The sequence below is a fragment of the Ranitomeya imitator genome, chromosome 4 (assembly GCF_032444005.1).
Source record: "Ranitomeya imitator isolate aRanImi1 chromosome 4, aRanImi1.pri, whole genome shotgun sequence".
Taxonomy (NCBI): Eukaryota; Metazoa; Chordata; class Amphibia; order Anura; family Dendrobatidae; genus Ranitomeya; species Ranitomeya imitator.
Window position 1 is genome coordinate 492,536,237 of NC_091285.1, and position 18,957 is coordinate 492,555,193.

Sequence of the window (18,957 nt, forward strand, 5' to 3'; positions counted from 1 at the left end):
GCCCAACCACCTGCAGATTTGTTATTCTGTCAGGTCTATTAGATAGTATTAGGTCTAAAAGTGCTGCTCCTCTGGTTGGATTCTGCACCAATTGTGAAAGATAATTTTTCTTGGTTATAAGCAGAAACCTGTTGCCTTTATGGGTTTCACAGGTTTCTGTTTCCCAGTTAATATCCGGGTAGTTAAAGTCCCCCATAACCAGGACCTCATTATGGGTTGCAGCTTCATCTATCTGCTTTAGAAGTAGACTTTCCATGCTTTCTGTTATATTTGGGGGTTTGTAACAGACCCCAATGAGAATTTTGTTACCATTTTTCCCTCCATGAATTTCAACCCATATGGACTCGACATCCTCATTCCCTTCGCTAATATCCTCCCTTAAAGTGGACTTTAGACAAGACTTTACATAGAGACAAACCCCTCCTCCTCTCCGATTTTTACGATCCTTTCTAAACAGACTGTAACCCTGTAAGTTAACTGCCCAGTCATAGCTTTCATCTAACCATGTCTCGGTTATTCCCACTATGTCAAAGTTACCTGTAGATATTTCTGCTTCTAGTTCTTCCATCTTGTTTGTCAGGCTTCTGGCGTTTGCGAGCATGCAGTTTAGAGGATTTTGTTTTGTTCCAATCTCCTCACTGTGGATTGTTTTAGAAATGTTCTTACCTCCCTTCTGAGTATGTTTTCCTGGGTCGTCTTTGTTCGAGTCTAATGTTTTTCTTCCCGTCCCCTCTTCTTCTAGTTTAACGCCCTCCTGATGAGTGTAGCGAGTCTTCTGGCGAATGTGTGTTTCCCAGGTTTGTTGAGGTGTAGTCCGTCTCTGGCGAGGAGTCCATCATACCAGTAATTCACACCGTGGTCCAGGAATCCAAATCCTTGTTGTCTGCACCATCTTCTTAGCCAGTTGTTTGCATCAAGGATCCTGTTCCATCTCCTGGTGCCATGCCCATCTACTGGAAGGATAGAAGAAAAAACTACCTGTGCATCCAGTTCCTTTACTTTCTTCCCCAACTCTTCAAAGTCCTTGCAGATTGTCGGTAGGTCCTTCCTTGCCGTGTCATTGGTGCCAACATGTATCAGAAGAAATGGGTGGACGTCCTTGGAGCTGAAGAGCTTTGGTATCCTATCGGTCACATCCTTGATCATCGCACCTGGAAGACAGCATACTTCTCTTGCAGTTATGTCCGGTCTGCAGATGGCTGCTTCTGTGCCTCTCAGTAGTGAGTCTCCCACCACCACCACTCTTCGTTGCTTCTTGGCTGTACTTTTTGCTGTCACTTGTTGCTGTGTGCCCTTTTCTTTTTTGCTTGCTGGTATTGCTTCATCCTTAGGTGTGCCATCTTCATCCTCTACAAAGATTTGATATCGGTTCTTCAGTTGTGTGGTTGGTGATTTCTCCATGGTCTTCTTGCTTCTTTTGGTCACATGCTTCCACTCATCTGCTTTTGGAGGTTCTCTGACACTTTTTGCACCTTCTGTGACCAGTAGAGATGCTTCTGTTCTGTCTAGAAAGTCTTCATTCTCTTTGATGAGTTTCAAAGTTGCTATTCTTTCTTCCAGACCCCGCACCTTTTCTTCTAAAAGGGCCACTAGTCTACACTTCTGACAGGTGAAATTGGATTCTTCTTCTGGTCGATCTGTGAACATGTAGCACATGCTGCAGCTCACCATGTAGGTTGTCACATCTGCCATGTTGCTCCTAGATCCTGCTGACTTGCTGTGTGTTTTCCTTCTTGTGTAATCTACTCAGCCAAGCTCTCTTGCAATAATGTCCTACAGGCAAAAATTCACGCGCCGTAAGGCGCGCGGTTTGGTGATGCTTTCGAAGCAGCTGGTCCCGGCTGTACCCAACGATCTTCTAGCTTAGGGAGACTTTGCTTCTCCCAGAAGGCACCTGGAATATGCAAATTAGCCTCCTGAAGCTTGAATCCCTGGTTTGGTGATGCTTTCGAAGCAGCTGGTCCCGGCTGTACCCAACGATCTTCTAGCTTAGGGAGACTTTGCTTCTCCCAGAAGGCACCTGGAATATGCAAATTAGCCTCCTGAAGCTTGAATCCCTGGTTTGGTGATGCTTTCGAAGCAGCTGGTCCCGGCTGTACCCAACGATCTTCTAGCTTAGGGAGACTTCGCTTCTCCCAGAAGGCACCTGGAATATGCAAATTAGCCTCCTGAAGCTTGAATCCCTGGTTTGGTGATGCTTTCGAAGCAGCTGGTCCCGGCTGTACCCAACGATCTTCTAGCTTAGGGAGACTTTGCTTCTCCCAGAAGGCACCTGGAATATGCAAATTAGCCTCCTGAAGCTTGAATCCCTGGTTTGGTGATGCTTTCGAAGCAGCTGGTCCCGGCTGTACCCAACGATCTTCTAGCTTAGGGAGACTTCGCTTCTCCCAGAAGGCACCTGGAATATGCAAATTAGCCTCCTGAAGCTTGAATCCCTGGTTTGGTGATGCTTTCGAAGCAGCTGGTCCCGGCTGTACCCAACGATCTTCTAGCTTAGGGAGACTTCGCTTCTCCCAGAAGGCACCTGGAATATGCAAATTAGCCTCCTGAAGCTTGAATCCCTGGTTTGGTGATGCTTTCGAAGCAGCTGGTCCCGGCTGTACCCAACGATCTTCTAGCTTAGGGAGACTTTGCTTCTCCCAGAAGGCACCTGGAATATGCAAATTAGCCTCCTGAAGCTTGAATCCCTGGTTTGGTGATGCTTTCGAAGCAGCTGGTCCCGGCTGTACCCAACGATCTTCTAGCTTAGGGAGACTTTGCTTCTCCCAGAAGGCACCTGGAATATGCAAATTAGCCTCCTGAAGCTTGAATCCCTGGTTTGGTGATGCTTTCGAAGCAGCTGGTCCCGGCTGTACCCAACGATCTTCTAGCTTAGGGAGACTTCGCTTCTCCCAGAAGGCACCTGGAATATGCAAATTAGCCTCCTGAAGCTTGAATCCCTGGTTTGGTGATGCTTTCGAAGCAGCTGGTCCCGGCTGTACCCAACGATCTTCTAGCTTAGGGAGACTTTGCTTCTCCCAGAAGGCACCTGGAATATGCAAATTAGCCTCCTGAAGCTTGAATCCCTGGTTTGGTGATGCTTTCGAAGCAGCTGGTCCCGGCTGTACCCAACGATCTTCTAGCTTAGGGAGACTTCGCTTCTCCCAGAAGGCACCTGGAATATGCAAATTAGCCTCCTGAAGCTTGAATCCCTGGTTTGGTGATGCTTTCGAAGCAGCTGGTCCCGGCTGTACCCAACGATCTTCTAGCTTAGGGAGACTTCGCTTCTCCCAGAAGGCACCTGGAATATGCAAATTAGCCTCCTGAAGCTTGAATCCCTGGTTTGGTGATGCTTTCGAAGCAGCTGGTCCCGGCTGTACCCAACGATCTTCTAGCTTAGGGAGACTTCGCTTCTCCCAGAAGGCACCTGGAATATGCAAATTAGCCTCCTGAAGCTTGAATCCCTGGTTTGGTGATGCTTTCGAAGCAGCTGGTCCCGGCTGTACCCAACGATCTTCTAGCTTAGGGAGACTTCGCTTCTCCCAGAAGGCACCTGGAATATGCAAATTAGCCTCCTGAAGCTTGAATCCCTGGTTTGGTGATGCTTTCGAAGCAGCTGGTCCCGGCTGTACCCAACGATCTTCTAGCTTAGGGAGACTTCGCTTCTCCCAGAAGGCACCTGGAATATGCAAATTAGCCTCCTGAAGCTTGAATCCCTGGTTTCTGATCATACAGACTTGTTCACTGTGCAAGTAGCCCATGTGTTCCTGTTTCCATAATTGTTCTCTTGTGTCTACAAGACTGGGGAGTTCCACCACTCCTCTTGGGCTATCTGCACAAAAGCTGTTCTACCCTGTATGCACACATGGATTTTTCCTCTCTGAACCCTGTTCACACAGGTTATATACAGATGATCAGGTTTTTAAATACATCAGATAGGGATTGCATACATTAGTTAGGACTGCTCTGATAAGGGTATACCGTGAAGATTGGTAGAGCAGCTTAGTATACATTTTTTGCAAAAAACGTATCAACCAAATACCCTGTTTTTTACATCTTTTACTAGCACTTGCGGATTACTGCAACATTTTTTCAAACTGAGTGTTTTTGGTTTTACTATTCTCTTTTGTGTCTTCTTTTTATTGTAGTAGTGTGACATACATCACTCATTCTATCCCATGAAATCCTGGAGCTGTGTTTCCTTTTTGAAACATGAACCAATATTATTAATTTTACATGTTGGGAATTTCCTGCATTATCACAAACTGTTTCACCAATGCAAATGCGAAGTTTGAAATTCTTTGCACTCAAAAACATAAACCAGTCATGTGAAAGGTCAGTTAATTGGTTTTATGTGCTGTTTCCTAACCTTTCTATTCTGTAGCCAGCATCACCACAGAAGAGCAGCTCTGGTGGAGCTGATTATTTTAGTTACCGTATATACTCGAGTATAAGCCGACCCGAGTATAAGCCGACCCCCCTAATTTTGCCACAAAAAAAAACTGGGAAAACTTAATGACTCGAGTATAAGCCTAGGGTGGAAAATGCAGCAGCTACCGGTAAATGTCAAAAGTAAAAATAGATACCAATAAAAGTAAAATTAATTGCGACATCAGTAGGTTAAGTGTTTTTGAATATCCATATTGAATCAGGAGCCCCATATAATGCTCCATAAAGTTTGATGGGACCCATTAGATGCTCCATATTAAAATATGCCCCATATAATCCTGCATAAAGGGTAATAAGGGCCCCATAAGATGCTCCATAGAGATATTTGCCCTATATAGTGCTTCACAAACGTTATGGCTCCATAAAATGCTTCATACAGATAATTGCCCTATATAATGCTGCACATGGCCCCATAAGATGCTCCATACAGACACTTCCCCCTTATAATGCTGCACAAACGTTATGGCCCCATAAGATGCTCCATACAGTCACTTGCCCCATATAGTGCTGCACAAGCATTATGGCCCCATAAGATCATCCATACAGTCACTTGCCCCTTATAGCCCTTATAGTGCAGTGCAGCACCCCAAAGTCCTGGTCATTGCAGTAATGTCGTTCTTCCACCAGGGGGAGTGATGTTGCGTCTGATGGCACCAAAGGAGTTCACCCTGCCAGGTATCACAGCCACACACACACTTCACACGCCGGCCACCAGGGGGAGCAAAAGGTTCTATCAGGCCACTCCTCACACTTGGGTAAAACTGGGGGTTGGTGAGGAAGTGAGGTCAGTTGTTGGAGGGAGTTAGAGCCAGGAGGAGGAGAGGAGCAGACTGGGCTCGGCCCAGGAAAGGGAAAGAAGGACACGGAGCTGCGCCTGCAACCCATGCGGCAGCCTCCTAAGAAAGGACAAGAAAGGAAGTGTGCCGTAGTGAGTGAGCACAGAAGTCATAGCAACAGGAGTAAAACACCAGTGGGAGACCAGCTAGAAGCAGGCTGCCTCCCACTGAGTGCAGATCCGGTAGCTGGAACACCGAAGGAGTAATAGACTCTACGCTTTACTTCAGAGACCGGCAGGACAGTCGATTCCAAGTTGGCTGTCCGACCTAAGAACCTAAGCAGACAAGGTGGCAACGCGGAGGAGGGGCGACGCTAGGGTCCCTATAAAATAGCCTCAGGCCACCACCGTCATACGGGTTTGTCCTATCCATCTGGGGGACAGAGAGAGAAGAGTAACAAGAGTGAGGACCTTATGGTAGCTAATGCAAGTAAGGACCTACTATGTTACTGGGCGCAAGGGGAAGGCTACTGATTTCCACCTGGATAAGGGGACTCTGGAATTGCCATCAGACCGGCCAGACTCTGCCTACCCTGTCATCTGGCACCCTGGGCTGTGGATGCTTCAGTAAAGGTAAAGAGACTGCACCCATTGTGTCCTCGTTATTCACCGCGCCTTGCACCATCCACCATCACCATCTACACTTCTGGGAAGCCCTGGGGATATACTTCACCTGTGGGAAGGTTTACCATCTAGCTGCCATTCCATCACCCCAGTGGACCCCTAAGCAGCGTCGGTCACCCTGACCGAATACCACAGGTGGCGTCACGAACACTACTGTTATCTAAAAACTCTACCCTTTTATTGGGCGCCCCCCATAGGGCCACGGTCCGGGTCGGGCCACCGTGACATCCCCGCTGAGGGAACTGAAGGACCCGGTACCGAGTACCCCATTGCCCTTACGTGGGGGCGATCCAGCTGCACAAGTGTTATGGCCCCATAAGATCATCCATAGAGTCACTTGCCCCTTATAGTGCTGCACAAGCGTTATGGCCCCATAAGATCATCCAGTCACTTGCCCCTTATAATGCTGCACAAGCGTTATGGCCCCATAAGATGCTCCATACAGTCACTTGCCCCATTATAGTGCTGCACAAACGTTATGGCCCCATAAGATCATCCATACAGTCACTTGCCCCTTATAGTGCTGCACAAGCGTTATGGCCCCATAAGATCATCCATACAGTCACTTGCCCCTTATAGTGCTGCACAAGCGTTATGGCCCCATAAGATCATCAATACAGTCACTTGCCCCATATGCTTTTGCTGCGATAAAAAAAAAAAAATCACATACTCGCCTCTCGTCGCTCAGGACCCCCGGCACTTTCAATATTCACTGCTCCTCGTTCTGGTGCAGTTCCGTCTTCAGCACTGACGTTCACGCAGAGGGCGCGCACTGTCCACGTCACCGCGCCCTCTGACCTGAGCGTCACAGCCAGAGGACGCTGAAGACGGAGCCGCCCCGGAACGAGGAGTGGTGAATATCGCGCAGCGCTCCCCTCCCCGTATACTCACCTACTCCTGGCGTGGTCCCTGCACGTCCCTGCTTCTTCCAGCGCTGCATCTTCTTCCTGTATTGAGCGGTCACAGTTACCGCTCATTACAGTAATGAATATCCGGCTCCACCTCCCATAGAGGTGGAGCCGGATATTTATTACTGTAATGAGCGGTACCATGTGACCGCTCAGTACAGGAAGAAGCTGCAGCGCTGGAAGAAGCAGGGACGTGCAGGGCCCGCGCCAGGAACAGGTGAGTATAATTAGACAGCCCCCACTCCCCCTCCCCTGCCGACCCCTGGGTATGACTCAAGTATAAGCCCAGAGGGGGACTTTCAGCCCCAAAAAATGGGCTGAAAATCTCGGCTTATACTCGAGTATATACGGTATTTTATTATTTGCTATATTGTAGCAATGTAATATGCTATCATTCTATAAATAGTGAGGGTCTGACTTATGTTGCTCCTAAGAATATGGAGAATGAGGCTATGTTTACATGCTGCGGATTTTGCTGCGGATCCGCAGCATTTCCACAGGTGCGGGTCCACAGCAGTTTCCCATGCGTTTACAGTACAATGTAAACCTAGGGAAACGCAATCCGCAGTGCACATGCTGCGGAAAAAAACGCAAAGAAACGCAGCGGTTTACATTCCGCAGCATGTCAATTCTTTGTGTGGAATCCGCAGCGGTTTTACAACTGCTCCATAATAGAAAACCGCAGGTGTAAAACCGCAGTGGAATTCGCGGGAAATCCGCTGTAATTCTGCAGGAAATCCGCAGGTAAAACGCAGTGCCTTTTACCTGCGTTTTCACAAATCTGCTGCGGAAAAATCGCAGACCTCAAGAATACGTGTGCACATACTCTGATGGCCACAGTGCTAGTTTAGATTTAGTCATTAAACAAGTCTCCCATTATAACTTTTCCCTAAATCTGTGTGTATGTGTATGTTGTGTACTGTCTCTGGGTTAATACACTCATCTAATATCGCCTTCCCAAGGATCCAGCACCCATCTGCTCCTCTTCTTAATGATGTCACTGCTCTTCAGACTATCCAGATCATTTAATGTCCTATGTGTGAGCCCGAAGTCTGTTTTACAATGTAGACCTATAGACCCTCACTGATTCTCCATAGCTTTACATTGCAAAAGCCACTTTCAGGTAATGCAGAGCGCAGTTTGTCTAAAGAGCGGTGATGACGCACTGAAGAGGAGCGTAACGGTCGCTGGATCCAAGGAAGACAGGTAGAAGTCACCTCAATATTTACACATATACGCAGACTTGTGGGAAAAAAGTTAATGGGAGGGCTTTTTTAAGGTTTGGCTTATTTTGGCCTTAGACATATTTTTATGTTTCATGTATTATTTTGCTGCTGTTATGTGGGGTCTTGTTTTCTTGTGTTTAAAGGGGTTGTCCAGAATTTTTCAGAAATGGGCTAAGAGCAGAACATCATGTCGATCATTTACATTACTCTTACAGCCAATCCCTGGTCTCAGTAACATGCCATAAAGTTTGCTGCAGCGATATTGTGAATGATGGACATGGCATAGTTTAGTTTCTGTAACACCGTTAGGCTCACTGGAATAGTAAAATCAGCAAGCAATCAGCAATGGCAAGACCTGACAGCTGCCAAGATGATTTCCCATTTATGTGCAATCAGAACAGCTCTATTCTTAATTAATATTATTAGTAATTGTTTGTATTATATATATATATATATATATATATATATATGTATATATATATATATATATATGTGTATATATATATATATATATATATATATACACACATATACATATACATATATATATATATATATATATATATATATATATATATATATATATTCCATGCTGCTATATCTTGTGATGTGAAAACAGTCTAGACAGCATGGATATACATACTAGTAACAAGTCAATCTGTTTTTAGTGGATAAAAATGTGATGTATGGGATTCAGTATGGGATTTGGAGCATGACTAATTTAGAAACAATGGAGTGTGTGATTTCCTACTTCCCAGTACATTTCACTGAAAAGTGTGATGTGCATACTTTCTTTTACGTGAGGGCGGGTGTACCATAATGTGCCCGATTGTGTAAACAGCTTATTGTTGACTTGTTAGGCTGGGCTTTTGAAGAATTGATATTCGCATGAACTGTTCCATTTACCAATGGAGTTGTCCAGATCTTAAAGGATATTGGCTAAAAACAGCAGTCTTATGAGCATTTTGTTTTTAAGGCTGCTGGTAGCCATAATGTATAATTCTTGAACTACATAATTTTCGCTCATTTGCTTTTTAAACCAATTTCAAAAAAGCAAATAGTTGCCAACATTGAAACATTTCTATCCGTTAACGTATTATGAAATGTATGTTATCAGCGCAATGTTATATATGTAGATAATAGCATTAATGTGGATGGGGTTGAAAGCCCCTTTCCAGCACTAACATCTGTGGTTGAATAATTAAATCAAATCCCAGCTGTTTAACCCCTTCCCAGCATGTGATATACTGTGACGATGCTCATGTTAGATTTTGGAGTATTAAAAAAAATACAAAAACATACACTTCAAAAGTCAATGAGATAAATGTGACCATACACCATAAACTAAGCTTAACCCCTTAGCGACCGCCGATACGCCTTTTAACGGCGGCCGCTAAGGGTACTTAAACCACAGCGCCGTTAATTAACGGCGCTGGGAAAAAGTGAATAGCGCCCCCCAGAGTCGGATTTTCTCCGGGGTCTCGGCTGCCGGGGGTAGCCGAGACCCCAGAAAACATGATTCGGGGGGTTTTGTACCGACCCCGCATTTGCGATCGCCGGTAATTAACCGTTTACCGGCGATCGCAAAAACAAAACAAAAAACGCGATTTCTTTTTAATTTTTCTGTCCTCCGATGTGATCGCACATCAGAGGACAGAGAAAAGGGGTCCCCGATCGCCCCCCGATACTCACCTGTCTCCCCCGGTGCTCCTCGTGGCTCCCGATGGGCGCCGCCATCTTCAAAATGGTGGGCGCAGCGCGCCTGCCGGCCGGCCCTGGTAGAATCTTTGGGGTCTCGGCTACCGGGGGTAGCCGAGACCCCAAAGAGCATGATCGGGGTCGGTTTTACTGACCCCTCTTTTGCGATCGCCGGTAATTAACTGTTTACCGGCGACCGCAAAAAAAAAAAGCAAAGTGTAATTCTCTGTCCTCTGATGTGATCGCACATCAGAGGACAGAGAAATAGGGGGATTCGGGGACCCTATCATACTCACCGGTGTCCCTGGGTCCTCCTGGCCGCCGGGGAAAAGAAAATGGCGGGCACATGCGCAGTGCGCCCGCCATCTGTCTCCATCTGCCGGTCGGCAGGAGAAGAGCAGTTGGGGCTAAAATTAGGGTTAGGACTAGGATTAGGGTTAGGGCTAGGGTTAGGGTTAGGGCTAAATTTAGGGTTAGGGTTGGGGCTAAATTTAGGGTTGGGGCTAAATTTAGGGTTAGGGTTGGCGCTAAATTTAGGGTTAGGCTTCTTTCACACTTACGTCGGTACGGGGCCGTCACAATACATCGGTCCGACATACCGGCGCACGTTGTGAAAATTGTGCACAACGTGGGCAGCGGATGTAGTTTTTCAACGCATCCGCTGCCCAATCTATGTCCTGGGGAGGAGGGGACGGAGTTACGGCCACGCATTCGCGGTCAGAAATGGCGGATGCGACGTACAAAAAAAGTTACATTAAACTTTTTTTGTGCTGACGGTCCGCCAAAACACTGATCCAGTGAACGACGGACGCGACGTGTGGCCATCCGTCACGATCCGTCGGCAATACAAGTCTATGGGCAAAAAACGCATCCTGCGGGTACATTTGCAGGATCCGTTTCTTGTCCAAAACGATGGACTGCGACGGATGCCAAACGACGCAAGTGTGAAAGTAGCCTTAGGGCTAGGGTTAGGGTTGGGGCTAAAGTTAGGGCTAGGGTTGGGGCTAAAGTTAGGGTTAAAGTTGGGATTAGGGTTAGGGTTTGGATTAGGGTTAGGGTTGGCATTAGGGTTACGCTTGGGATTAGGGTTAGGTTTGGGATTAGGGTTAAGGTTAGGGTTGTGATTAGGGGTGTATTGGGATTAGGGTTAGGTTTGAGGTTAGGGTTGAGATTAGGATTAGGGGTGTGTTGGATTTAGGGTTTTGATTAGGGTTATGGTTAGGGTTGACATTAGGGTTGTTTTGGGGTAAGGGTTGTGATTATCGTTAGGGTTAGTGATTAGGATTATGGATCGGGTTAGGGGTGTGTTGGGGTTAGGGTTGGAGCTAGAATTGGGGGGTTTCCACTGTTTAGGTACATCAGGGGGTCTCCAAACACGACAGCCAATTTTGCGCTCAAAAAGTCAAATGGTGCTACCTCCCTTCTGAGCTCTGCCGTGCGCCCAAACAGTGGGTTACCCCAACATATGGGGCATCAGTGTACTCGGGATAAATTGGACAACAACTTCTGGGGTCCAATTTCTCCTGTTACCCTTGTGAAAATAAAAACTTGGGGGCTACAAAATCTTTTTTTGTGGAAAAAAAAATATTTTTTATTGTTATGACTGCATTATAAACTTCTGTGAAGCACTTGGGCATTCAAAGTTCTCACCACACATCTAGATAAGTTCCTTGGGGGGTCTAGTTTCCAAAACGGGGTCACTTGTGGGGGGCTACTACTGTTTAGGTACATCAGGGGCTCTGCAAACGCAACATAACGCCCGCAGACCATTCTATCAAAGTCTGCATTCCAAAACGGAGCTCCTTCCGAGCTCTGCCATCCGCCCAAACAGTGGTTTACCCCCCACATATGGGGTACCAGCATACTCGGGACAAATTGGACAACAACTTTTGGGGTCCAATTTCTCTTGTTACCCTTGTGAAAATAAAAACTTGGGGGGCTACAATATCTTTTTTGTGGAAAAAAAAATATTTTTTATTTTTACGACTCTGCATTCTAAACTTCTGTGAAGCACTTGGGCATTCAAAGTTCTCACCACACATCTAGATAAGTTCCTTAAGGGGTCTAGTTTCCAAAATGGTGTCACTTGTGGGGAGTTTCCACTGTTTAGGCACATCAGGGGCTCTCCAAACGCGACATGGCGTCCGATCTCAATTCCAGCCAATTCTGCATTGAAAAAGTCAAACGGCGCTCCTTCACCAAGCTCTGCGGTGCGCCCAAACAGTGGTTTACCCCCACATATGGGGTATTGGCGTATTCAGGAGAAATTGCATAACAAAATTTATGGTTACATTCCTGTTTTTACACATGTGAAAATAAAAAAAATGGTTCTGAATTAAGATGTTTGCAAAAAAAAGTTAAATGTTCATTTTTTCCTTCCACATTGTTTCAGTTCCTGTGAAGCACGTAAAGGGTTAATAAACTTCTTGAATGTGGTTTTGAGAACCTTGAGGGGTGTAGTTTTTAGAATGGTGTCACACTTCGTTATTTTCTATCATATAGACCCCTCAAAATGACTTCAAATGTGATGTGGTCCCTAAAAAAAAATGGTGTTGTAAAAATGAGAAATTGCTGTCAACTTTTAACCCTTGTAACTCCCTAACAAAAAAAAATTTTGTTTCCAAAATTGTGCTGATGTAAAGTAGACATGTGGGAAATGTTATTTATTAACTATTTTTCGTGACATATCTCTCTGATTTAAGGGCATAAAAATACAAAGTTTGAAAATTGCAAAATTTTAAAAATTTTCGCCATATTTCCTTTTTTTTTCATAAATAATCGCCTGTAATATCGAAGAAATGTTACCACTAACATGAAGTACAATATGTCACGAAAAAACAATCTCAGAATCAGCAGGATCCTTTAAAGCGTTCCAGAGTTATGTTGAGTCCTCTTCCGTCCCTGGCTTCCTGGATTGAGGAATCCAAGTAAATGACACGCAGCACAAAGGTTGTGTGTTCATAAACAGGGGTAGCCCCGGAGCACGCCTGCCTCACTGGGCGCTGCCCCTTCTTTATATAGTAAGAAGTTAGGCATTTACAGACATGCGCACAAGCGCTCATATTTCATAATCACTTACAAAGCAAATCTATACTAGTGAAAAGTTACAATATCTGGTATGTGGGTGAAAGGCTACAATATCAAGGAGAAATGCGCGCGTGATTACTTCTATAAAAGGAAATGTCAAGTTTGCTGTGCAGAAGCAGATTTCATCTGGGAGACAAAATGGATCCTTTGGTTCAGTCTGGTCTCCACAATTCCCCACTTTGACATATTCTTTTATAATTTGTCATAAATTTTTGCATGAAGCTTGTGCATTTTCTTCTTTATGCGGCAGTATACTAAAATATAAAAGAAAATTAGTACGGCAATAATAAACTTTATACTCTTGCATCTATTACAAAATTTATTTGTGCCTACTGAGATACCCTTGAGTACAATCTTGAATAACACATATATGATTACAATAATCATAACTATATGTATTATGCTCTGCATAATCCCGGCAACCCACCCACCAATCCCTCTGAACCAGTTGGCTGGGTTAGGCGTCCTAATGTACAAGTACCCTTTATACCTACGGGAAGCCATTTATATGCTCCTTCTCCGCATATCCAAAATGTACCCTCAGGCAGATCCCATAGAGCTGAGTGCTGCAATACCAATCTGTGAGCCAAATCCACAAAACTAGATACATTTTGAAGCATACACCAAGAGGGTTTTTGTCCCAAGGGGCTACAGTACCCGGCTGCGGGATTCCCACACACATGCATTCCGTTGACATACTCATCAGATTCATTACAAACCAGGTTCCCCGGCTTACTTGTACAACTGTTATCATCACCTTGGGGGAACAACTCAGAATGTTCCCATTTTCTATTATGTATGTATCTTTCCAATACTACAGGTTTGAAAGCATCAGAGGGAGGGGCGGTTGTACTGAAACTGAGCTGTAGATTTTCTGTGGGGACCTGTCCTAAATTAGTTAATCCAGTCTTATTCCTAGGGACCCAGGCTCCACCCTTATAGGCCAAATATTGTAGATGTGTACTACTCCCTGAGAGATTACCCTGCCACCAAGGAAATTCTACCCATCCCACAATTGGTATGGCGATTGTAGTATTCCATAGCCTAGTATTACCAGTTTGGTTGTTGGCCAGGTTGTCTGAACAATTAGGCCAAGCGAATATTTATTCTGCTGATACGGGAACTGCTAGAAAAGGTATACTTGTGGCTGATACCGGCGAATGGGTACAGATCCAACAATCTGTCAGGGTTTGTGTATTGTTTAACAAGTCGTGCACTAATTTTCTATGATGTTGTACGAATCTATTGTTCAAAGGGGCTAAAGAATTTAGTCTTTCCCATGCCTTCGTTGTGGTTAACATTATTAACATCAATATCATGAGTTTTATACTGCTTTTTTGCAATGGCTTGCATGTATCCATGATGCCTTTCCTTCAAGCTTGACTGATGTAGGTGTTGTCAACAGGACTTGGAAGGGTCCGTCAAATCTTGGTTCAAGAGCCTTTCTGGTGTGTCTTTTTATATAGACTTGATCACCTGGTTCCAACTTGTGACTTCCTTCAGTGTTGTCAGGATCTGGAAGGGAAGCAAAAACTTGTGCATGCACCTTAGTTAATTGTTTCTGAAAATTTTGCACATAGGAAGTCAGTGATTCAATATTTAACACAAGTTGCTGTGGAAAATAACATCCTAAATTGGCAGTCCTGCCAAACAAAATTTCATATGGAGACAGTTTAGTCTTACCCCTTGGGGTATTGCGTATTGAGTAAAGGGCCAGTGGAAGGCATTCTGTCCAAGGCTTTCCTGTTTCAGCCATGGCTTTCTGTATTTTTAATTTTAAAGTTCCATTCATGCGTTCTACCTTACCAGAACTTTGAGGATGATACGGAGTGTGTAACTGACTTTCAACACCCAACATTTTTAGTACATTTTGAAATATTTCTCCAGTGAAATGAGTACCCCTATCTGACTCGATCACTTCAGGGAGACCATAACGGGGCACCAGTTCGGTAACTAGCTTTACAGCAGTGTTTTTAGCTGAAGCCTTCCGAACTGGATAGGCCTCTGGCCACCCCGAGAACATGTCCACACACACCAACACATACTCATACCCATTACTCTTTGGCAGCTGGATAAAGTCTATCTGCAACCGTTGAAACGGGTAGAGAGGTCGGACGTGGTGCTTCATAGGGGTCTTTGCTGTCTGTCCGGGATTATGTGTCAGGCATATAGCGCATGCAGCACAATAGTCTCTTGCGTAGTTGCCAAAACCTGGAGCCAACCAGACTTGCTTTGCCAGTAGTGTCATTGCATTTGCAGACACATGCGTAGGGTGGTGCAATCCACCAACTACAATCGGGTACCAGGCTCTAGGTAGACATATTAGTCCATTTTTCTTCCAAATTCCCTCTTGTTCTTCTGCCCCTTCCTTTTTCCACCTGTCCCTCTCCTCTTCTCCTGCATCTTCCTGTGCTTGTCTCAGTCTATCTTCAGTATTTTCTGTGAGGTTTACAGTATGGACCTGTTGTAAGGGTTTGACTGCTGCTGCTTTGGCTGCTTTATCAGCCCTATCATTTCCCCTAGATTCCCTAGTGTCGAGTCTCACATGTGCAGCTACCTTGATTACTGCTACTTCTTTTGTTTCTTGTGCAGCCTCTAAGATCTGTTTGATCAGAGAAGCATGTTTTACAGGTTGTCCTGACGCTGTCATGTAACCTCTAGCTCTCCAGATTACTCCAAAATCAAACACAATACCATGTGCATACCTAGAATCAGTGTATATATTAGCTGTCTGATTCTCAGCTATTTTTAGAGCTTCAATCAATGCTGTTAGTTCTGCTTCTTGTGCAGATTGTTTCGGTGGAAGCGGTTCTGCTTTGAGAGTTTCAGATTCTGACACAACTGCATACCCTGTATGGAAGTTACCTGTGTCATCTGCAAACCTACTACCATCTATAAACAGCTCTAAATCTGGATTTTGAAGTGGTGTTTCGGATACATTGGGTAAGCCTACCGTTTCTTGTAAAATGAGCTCTGTACAATCATGTGTGTCTGTAGGGAAAAAATTTGTGTGTGTATCAGTGTCCTTATTCCCCCCTTCAGACTCGAGAGGTAGCAGTGTAGCTAAATTGAGAGTCTGAAGCCTTGCAAATGTGATAGTAGAGGGGAGCAGCAAAGAACACTGCAGCCGCAAATGTCTGGCCATGGAAATGTGTTTTGGTTGGACCTGGTTTAATATCCCATAAACATCATGTGTAGTTTGAACTGTGAGTGGATGCTCTAGGACAATTTCTGATGCTTTGTCCAACAATAGTGAGACAGCAACAACTACACGTACACAGGTTGGCGCTGCTCTAGCTACGGGATCTAACCTTGCTGAAAGATATGCAATTGGTCTTTGTTTCCCTGCATGCTTCTGGGTAAGAACTCCTGTAGCATGGGAATCAACTTCTGCAGCCATAAGCTGAAATGGTTTGGTGTAGTCTGGTAGCCCTAACGCTGGAGCTGAAACAAGGGCATCTTTTAATTGTTGGAACGAAATCTGACCTTCTTTTGTCAACAAATAAGGTTCACTTTTTACACAGTCATACAGTGGTTGCATTAGTTGACTGGCATGTATAATCCATTGTCTACAATGAGACACTATTCCTAAAAATGCTCGTAGCTGTTTATGATTTCTAGGCTCATTCATCTGTCTTATTGCTTCAGTTCTTTGAGGTGTAAGATGCTTTTTACCTTGAGAAATGCAATGATCTAGAAAGACCACTTTGGTCTGACAAACTTGTAGCTTTTGTCTATTCACTTTACACCCTTCTTTTTCTAGAAAACATAGTAAACTCACAGTGGACCTTTCTGCAGTTTCTAGATCTGGGCAGCAAAGTAGTAGGTCATCCACATACTGCAAAATTACTACCTGTGGTTCGGGTTCAAACCTCTGGAGGACTGTTTGTAGGGCATTTGAATAAAGAGTAGGGGAGTGTATCATTCCCTGTGGAAGGCGTGTCCACGCCAACTGTTTGCCCTTAAATGTAAATGCAAACAAATGCCAACTGTCTTGGTGTAAAGGAACCGAGAAAAATGCATTTGAAAGATCTATTACAGTAAACACTTGAGAACTGGCTGGTATCTGTGATAGTAACGTATGAGGATTGGGTACAACTGGGGTGATTGGATCTAGAACTTTGTTTATTTCTCTTAGATCATGTACCATACGATATTTGGGCATAGAACCTTTATCAAGAGTTCTCTTCTTGACTGGATACAGAGGAGTGTTAGCAGGTGATTGTATCTCTACCAAAACCCCTTTCTCTCTATATCCCTCTATCTGTTTTGTAATCGCTAGTTCCTGCTGGGCACTCACAGGGTATTGTCTGAGCTGTGGGAGAACAGTTCCTGGTTGCACAGATAGTTTTACAGGAGAGATATGCAATAATCCCACATCAGTGTCACCCTGTGCCCACAGTGTTTCTGGGACCGTTGAGAGGTCTAGATCTGTGGTGTACTCTTTTTCTTCAGTATAATCCTCAAAAGCCTGAATTCTGACATATTGTTCTAATGTTTCCGCATCATCAGGGATAGTCAGCATGACTGTGCCATCTTCCCTAAAATTGATGTTGGCTTCTAATTTCTTCAAGACATCAGTTCCCAACAAACATGTTGGGGCACCTCTGGCATACAAAAATCTGGATGCAAAACATTTAGGTCCTAAGGAGACCTCTAGGGGCACAGTGTATGGTAGTGTTTGAATTACCCCATCATAACCCTCAGCAAAAGTTGTTTGTTGTGAAATATCTTCCGGGTTTGGAAGAAAATCTTGATTCAAAATTGAGGAAGTTGCACCTGTATCTATCAAGAATGGAATCTCTCTCCCCCCTACATTCACCTGTATTATAGGTCTTCTAGCTGGTAGGGAAGTTTGTAACACATTGAGTCAATCTGAATCTGGTATGGGACCATCCACTATGGATGTCTGTTGGATGTCTGAGGGCTTATTCTTTGGTACAAATTTTCCTGATTTTATGTCTGCCTGCTTCTTTCTACATTCTTTCTGGAAATGTCCTGGTTTCTTGCAGTAATGACAGGGAAAATTATGTCTTGCCCTTCCACCTGTTGTGTTTGCTTGCGCTATTCTGACAGGCTTATGATTTTCTCTTAAATCCAACTCTATCCCTACGGCTTTTTGCCTGGCCAAGTGTGGGTCTTCCAAGGTTCTCCAATCAGGAGTTGCAGCCTTAAGTTTTTCCTTTACTTTTGGAGACAATCCATCTATAAAGGTTTTTGTAATTAACCTCATCATTCCTGGAGCGGTTAGATCTATTCCTTCATCTCTAAAATTATTCTCTACCCCTAGATAATATTCATCTACCGATTGTCCAGGTCTCTGAGCCACCACTCCCGTTGTTCCTCTCTGCCTCTGTTTCTGCCTCATGAAAACTATTAAATGGTCTACAAATTGTGTTCCTGATTCTATCGTTTGTAAGGCACCTTGTCCCGCTTGTCCCTCTTGTAGCTCCTGTCCCACCTGTGGCCTGTGTCCCTGTAGATGTGTTAGCAGTTCCTGGAAGAGACCAGGAGTCATTTTCATTCTACATAATTCCTCTCCATCTGCCCAGACTCCTGCATGAGTCTGCATAATTTGCTGTATGTACTGTGCGAATCTAACTGGGTACTGGGTAGGATCTGGTGCATTATGTAGAAGAGACATTCCTTCAGCGGGGGACCAAGGGAAGTATTGTCGGGTTTGGTGATATCTAGTTGCTATTGCTCCATCTACACCAGTTTCTCTGAAGGGTTTCGGTACTATCCTAACAGGAGCTAACAATTGATGACCTCTGGGGGCCCCACAGGCAGAACATTCAGTTCTCCAGTCTGGATTCTGCTGGCCACAATTTTTGCACACCCATCCTTCCACCCCATTTAACCCAGGATATAAATTTGGTTTGGTTTGTCCTCCTTCAGAAGGTACAAATGGTTGAACATTCGGATCTAGGTAAGGAGGAGGAACTGAATGAGTCGTGGCACAACATTTTCCCGTACCCATACTCCATTTGGAAGTGTCTGGATCATACTTCCAATTCTTCTCTTTAGCTGTTTTTGAGACCTTTATCATACAGTGTTTGATTTCTTCCCACCCATTGTCTTTGATAATTCCACCTCGTTCTTTACTCAGCCTTTCCCATTCAGTGCTAAACATAAGTGCTTCTGAAATTCC

The 18,957-nt window shown here is 44.6% G+C and overlaps 1 protein-coding gene across 1 annotated transcript in view; it reads left to right on the forward strand.

Annotated features, from left to right (window-relative positions):
• The window catches only part of MYO5C (myosin VC), a 337,314-nt gene that overhangs the window by 38,915 nt on the left and 279,442 nt on the right, over nucleotides 1-18,957 (forward strand). The window lies entirely within an intron of this gene.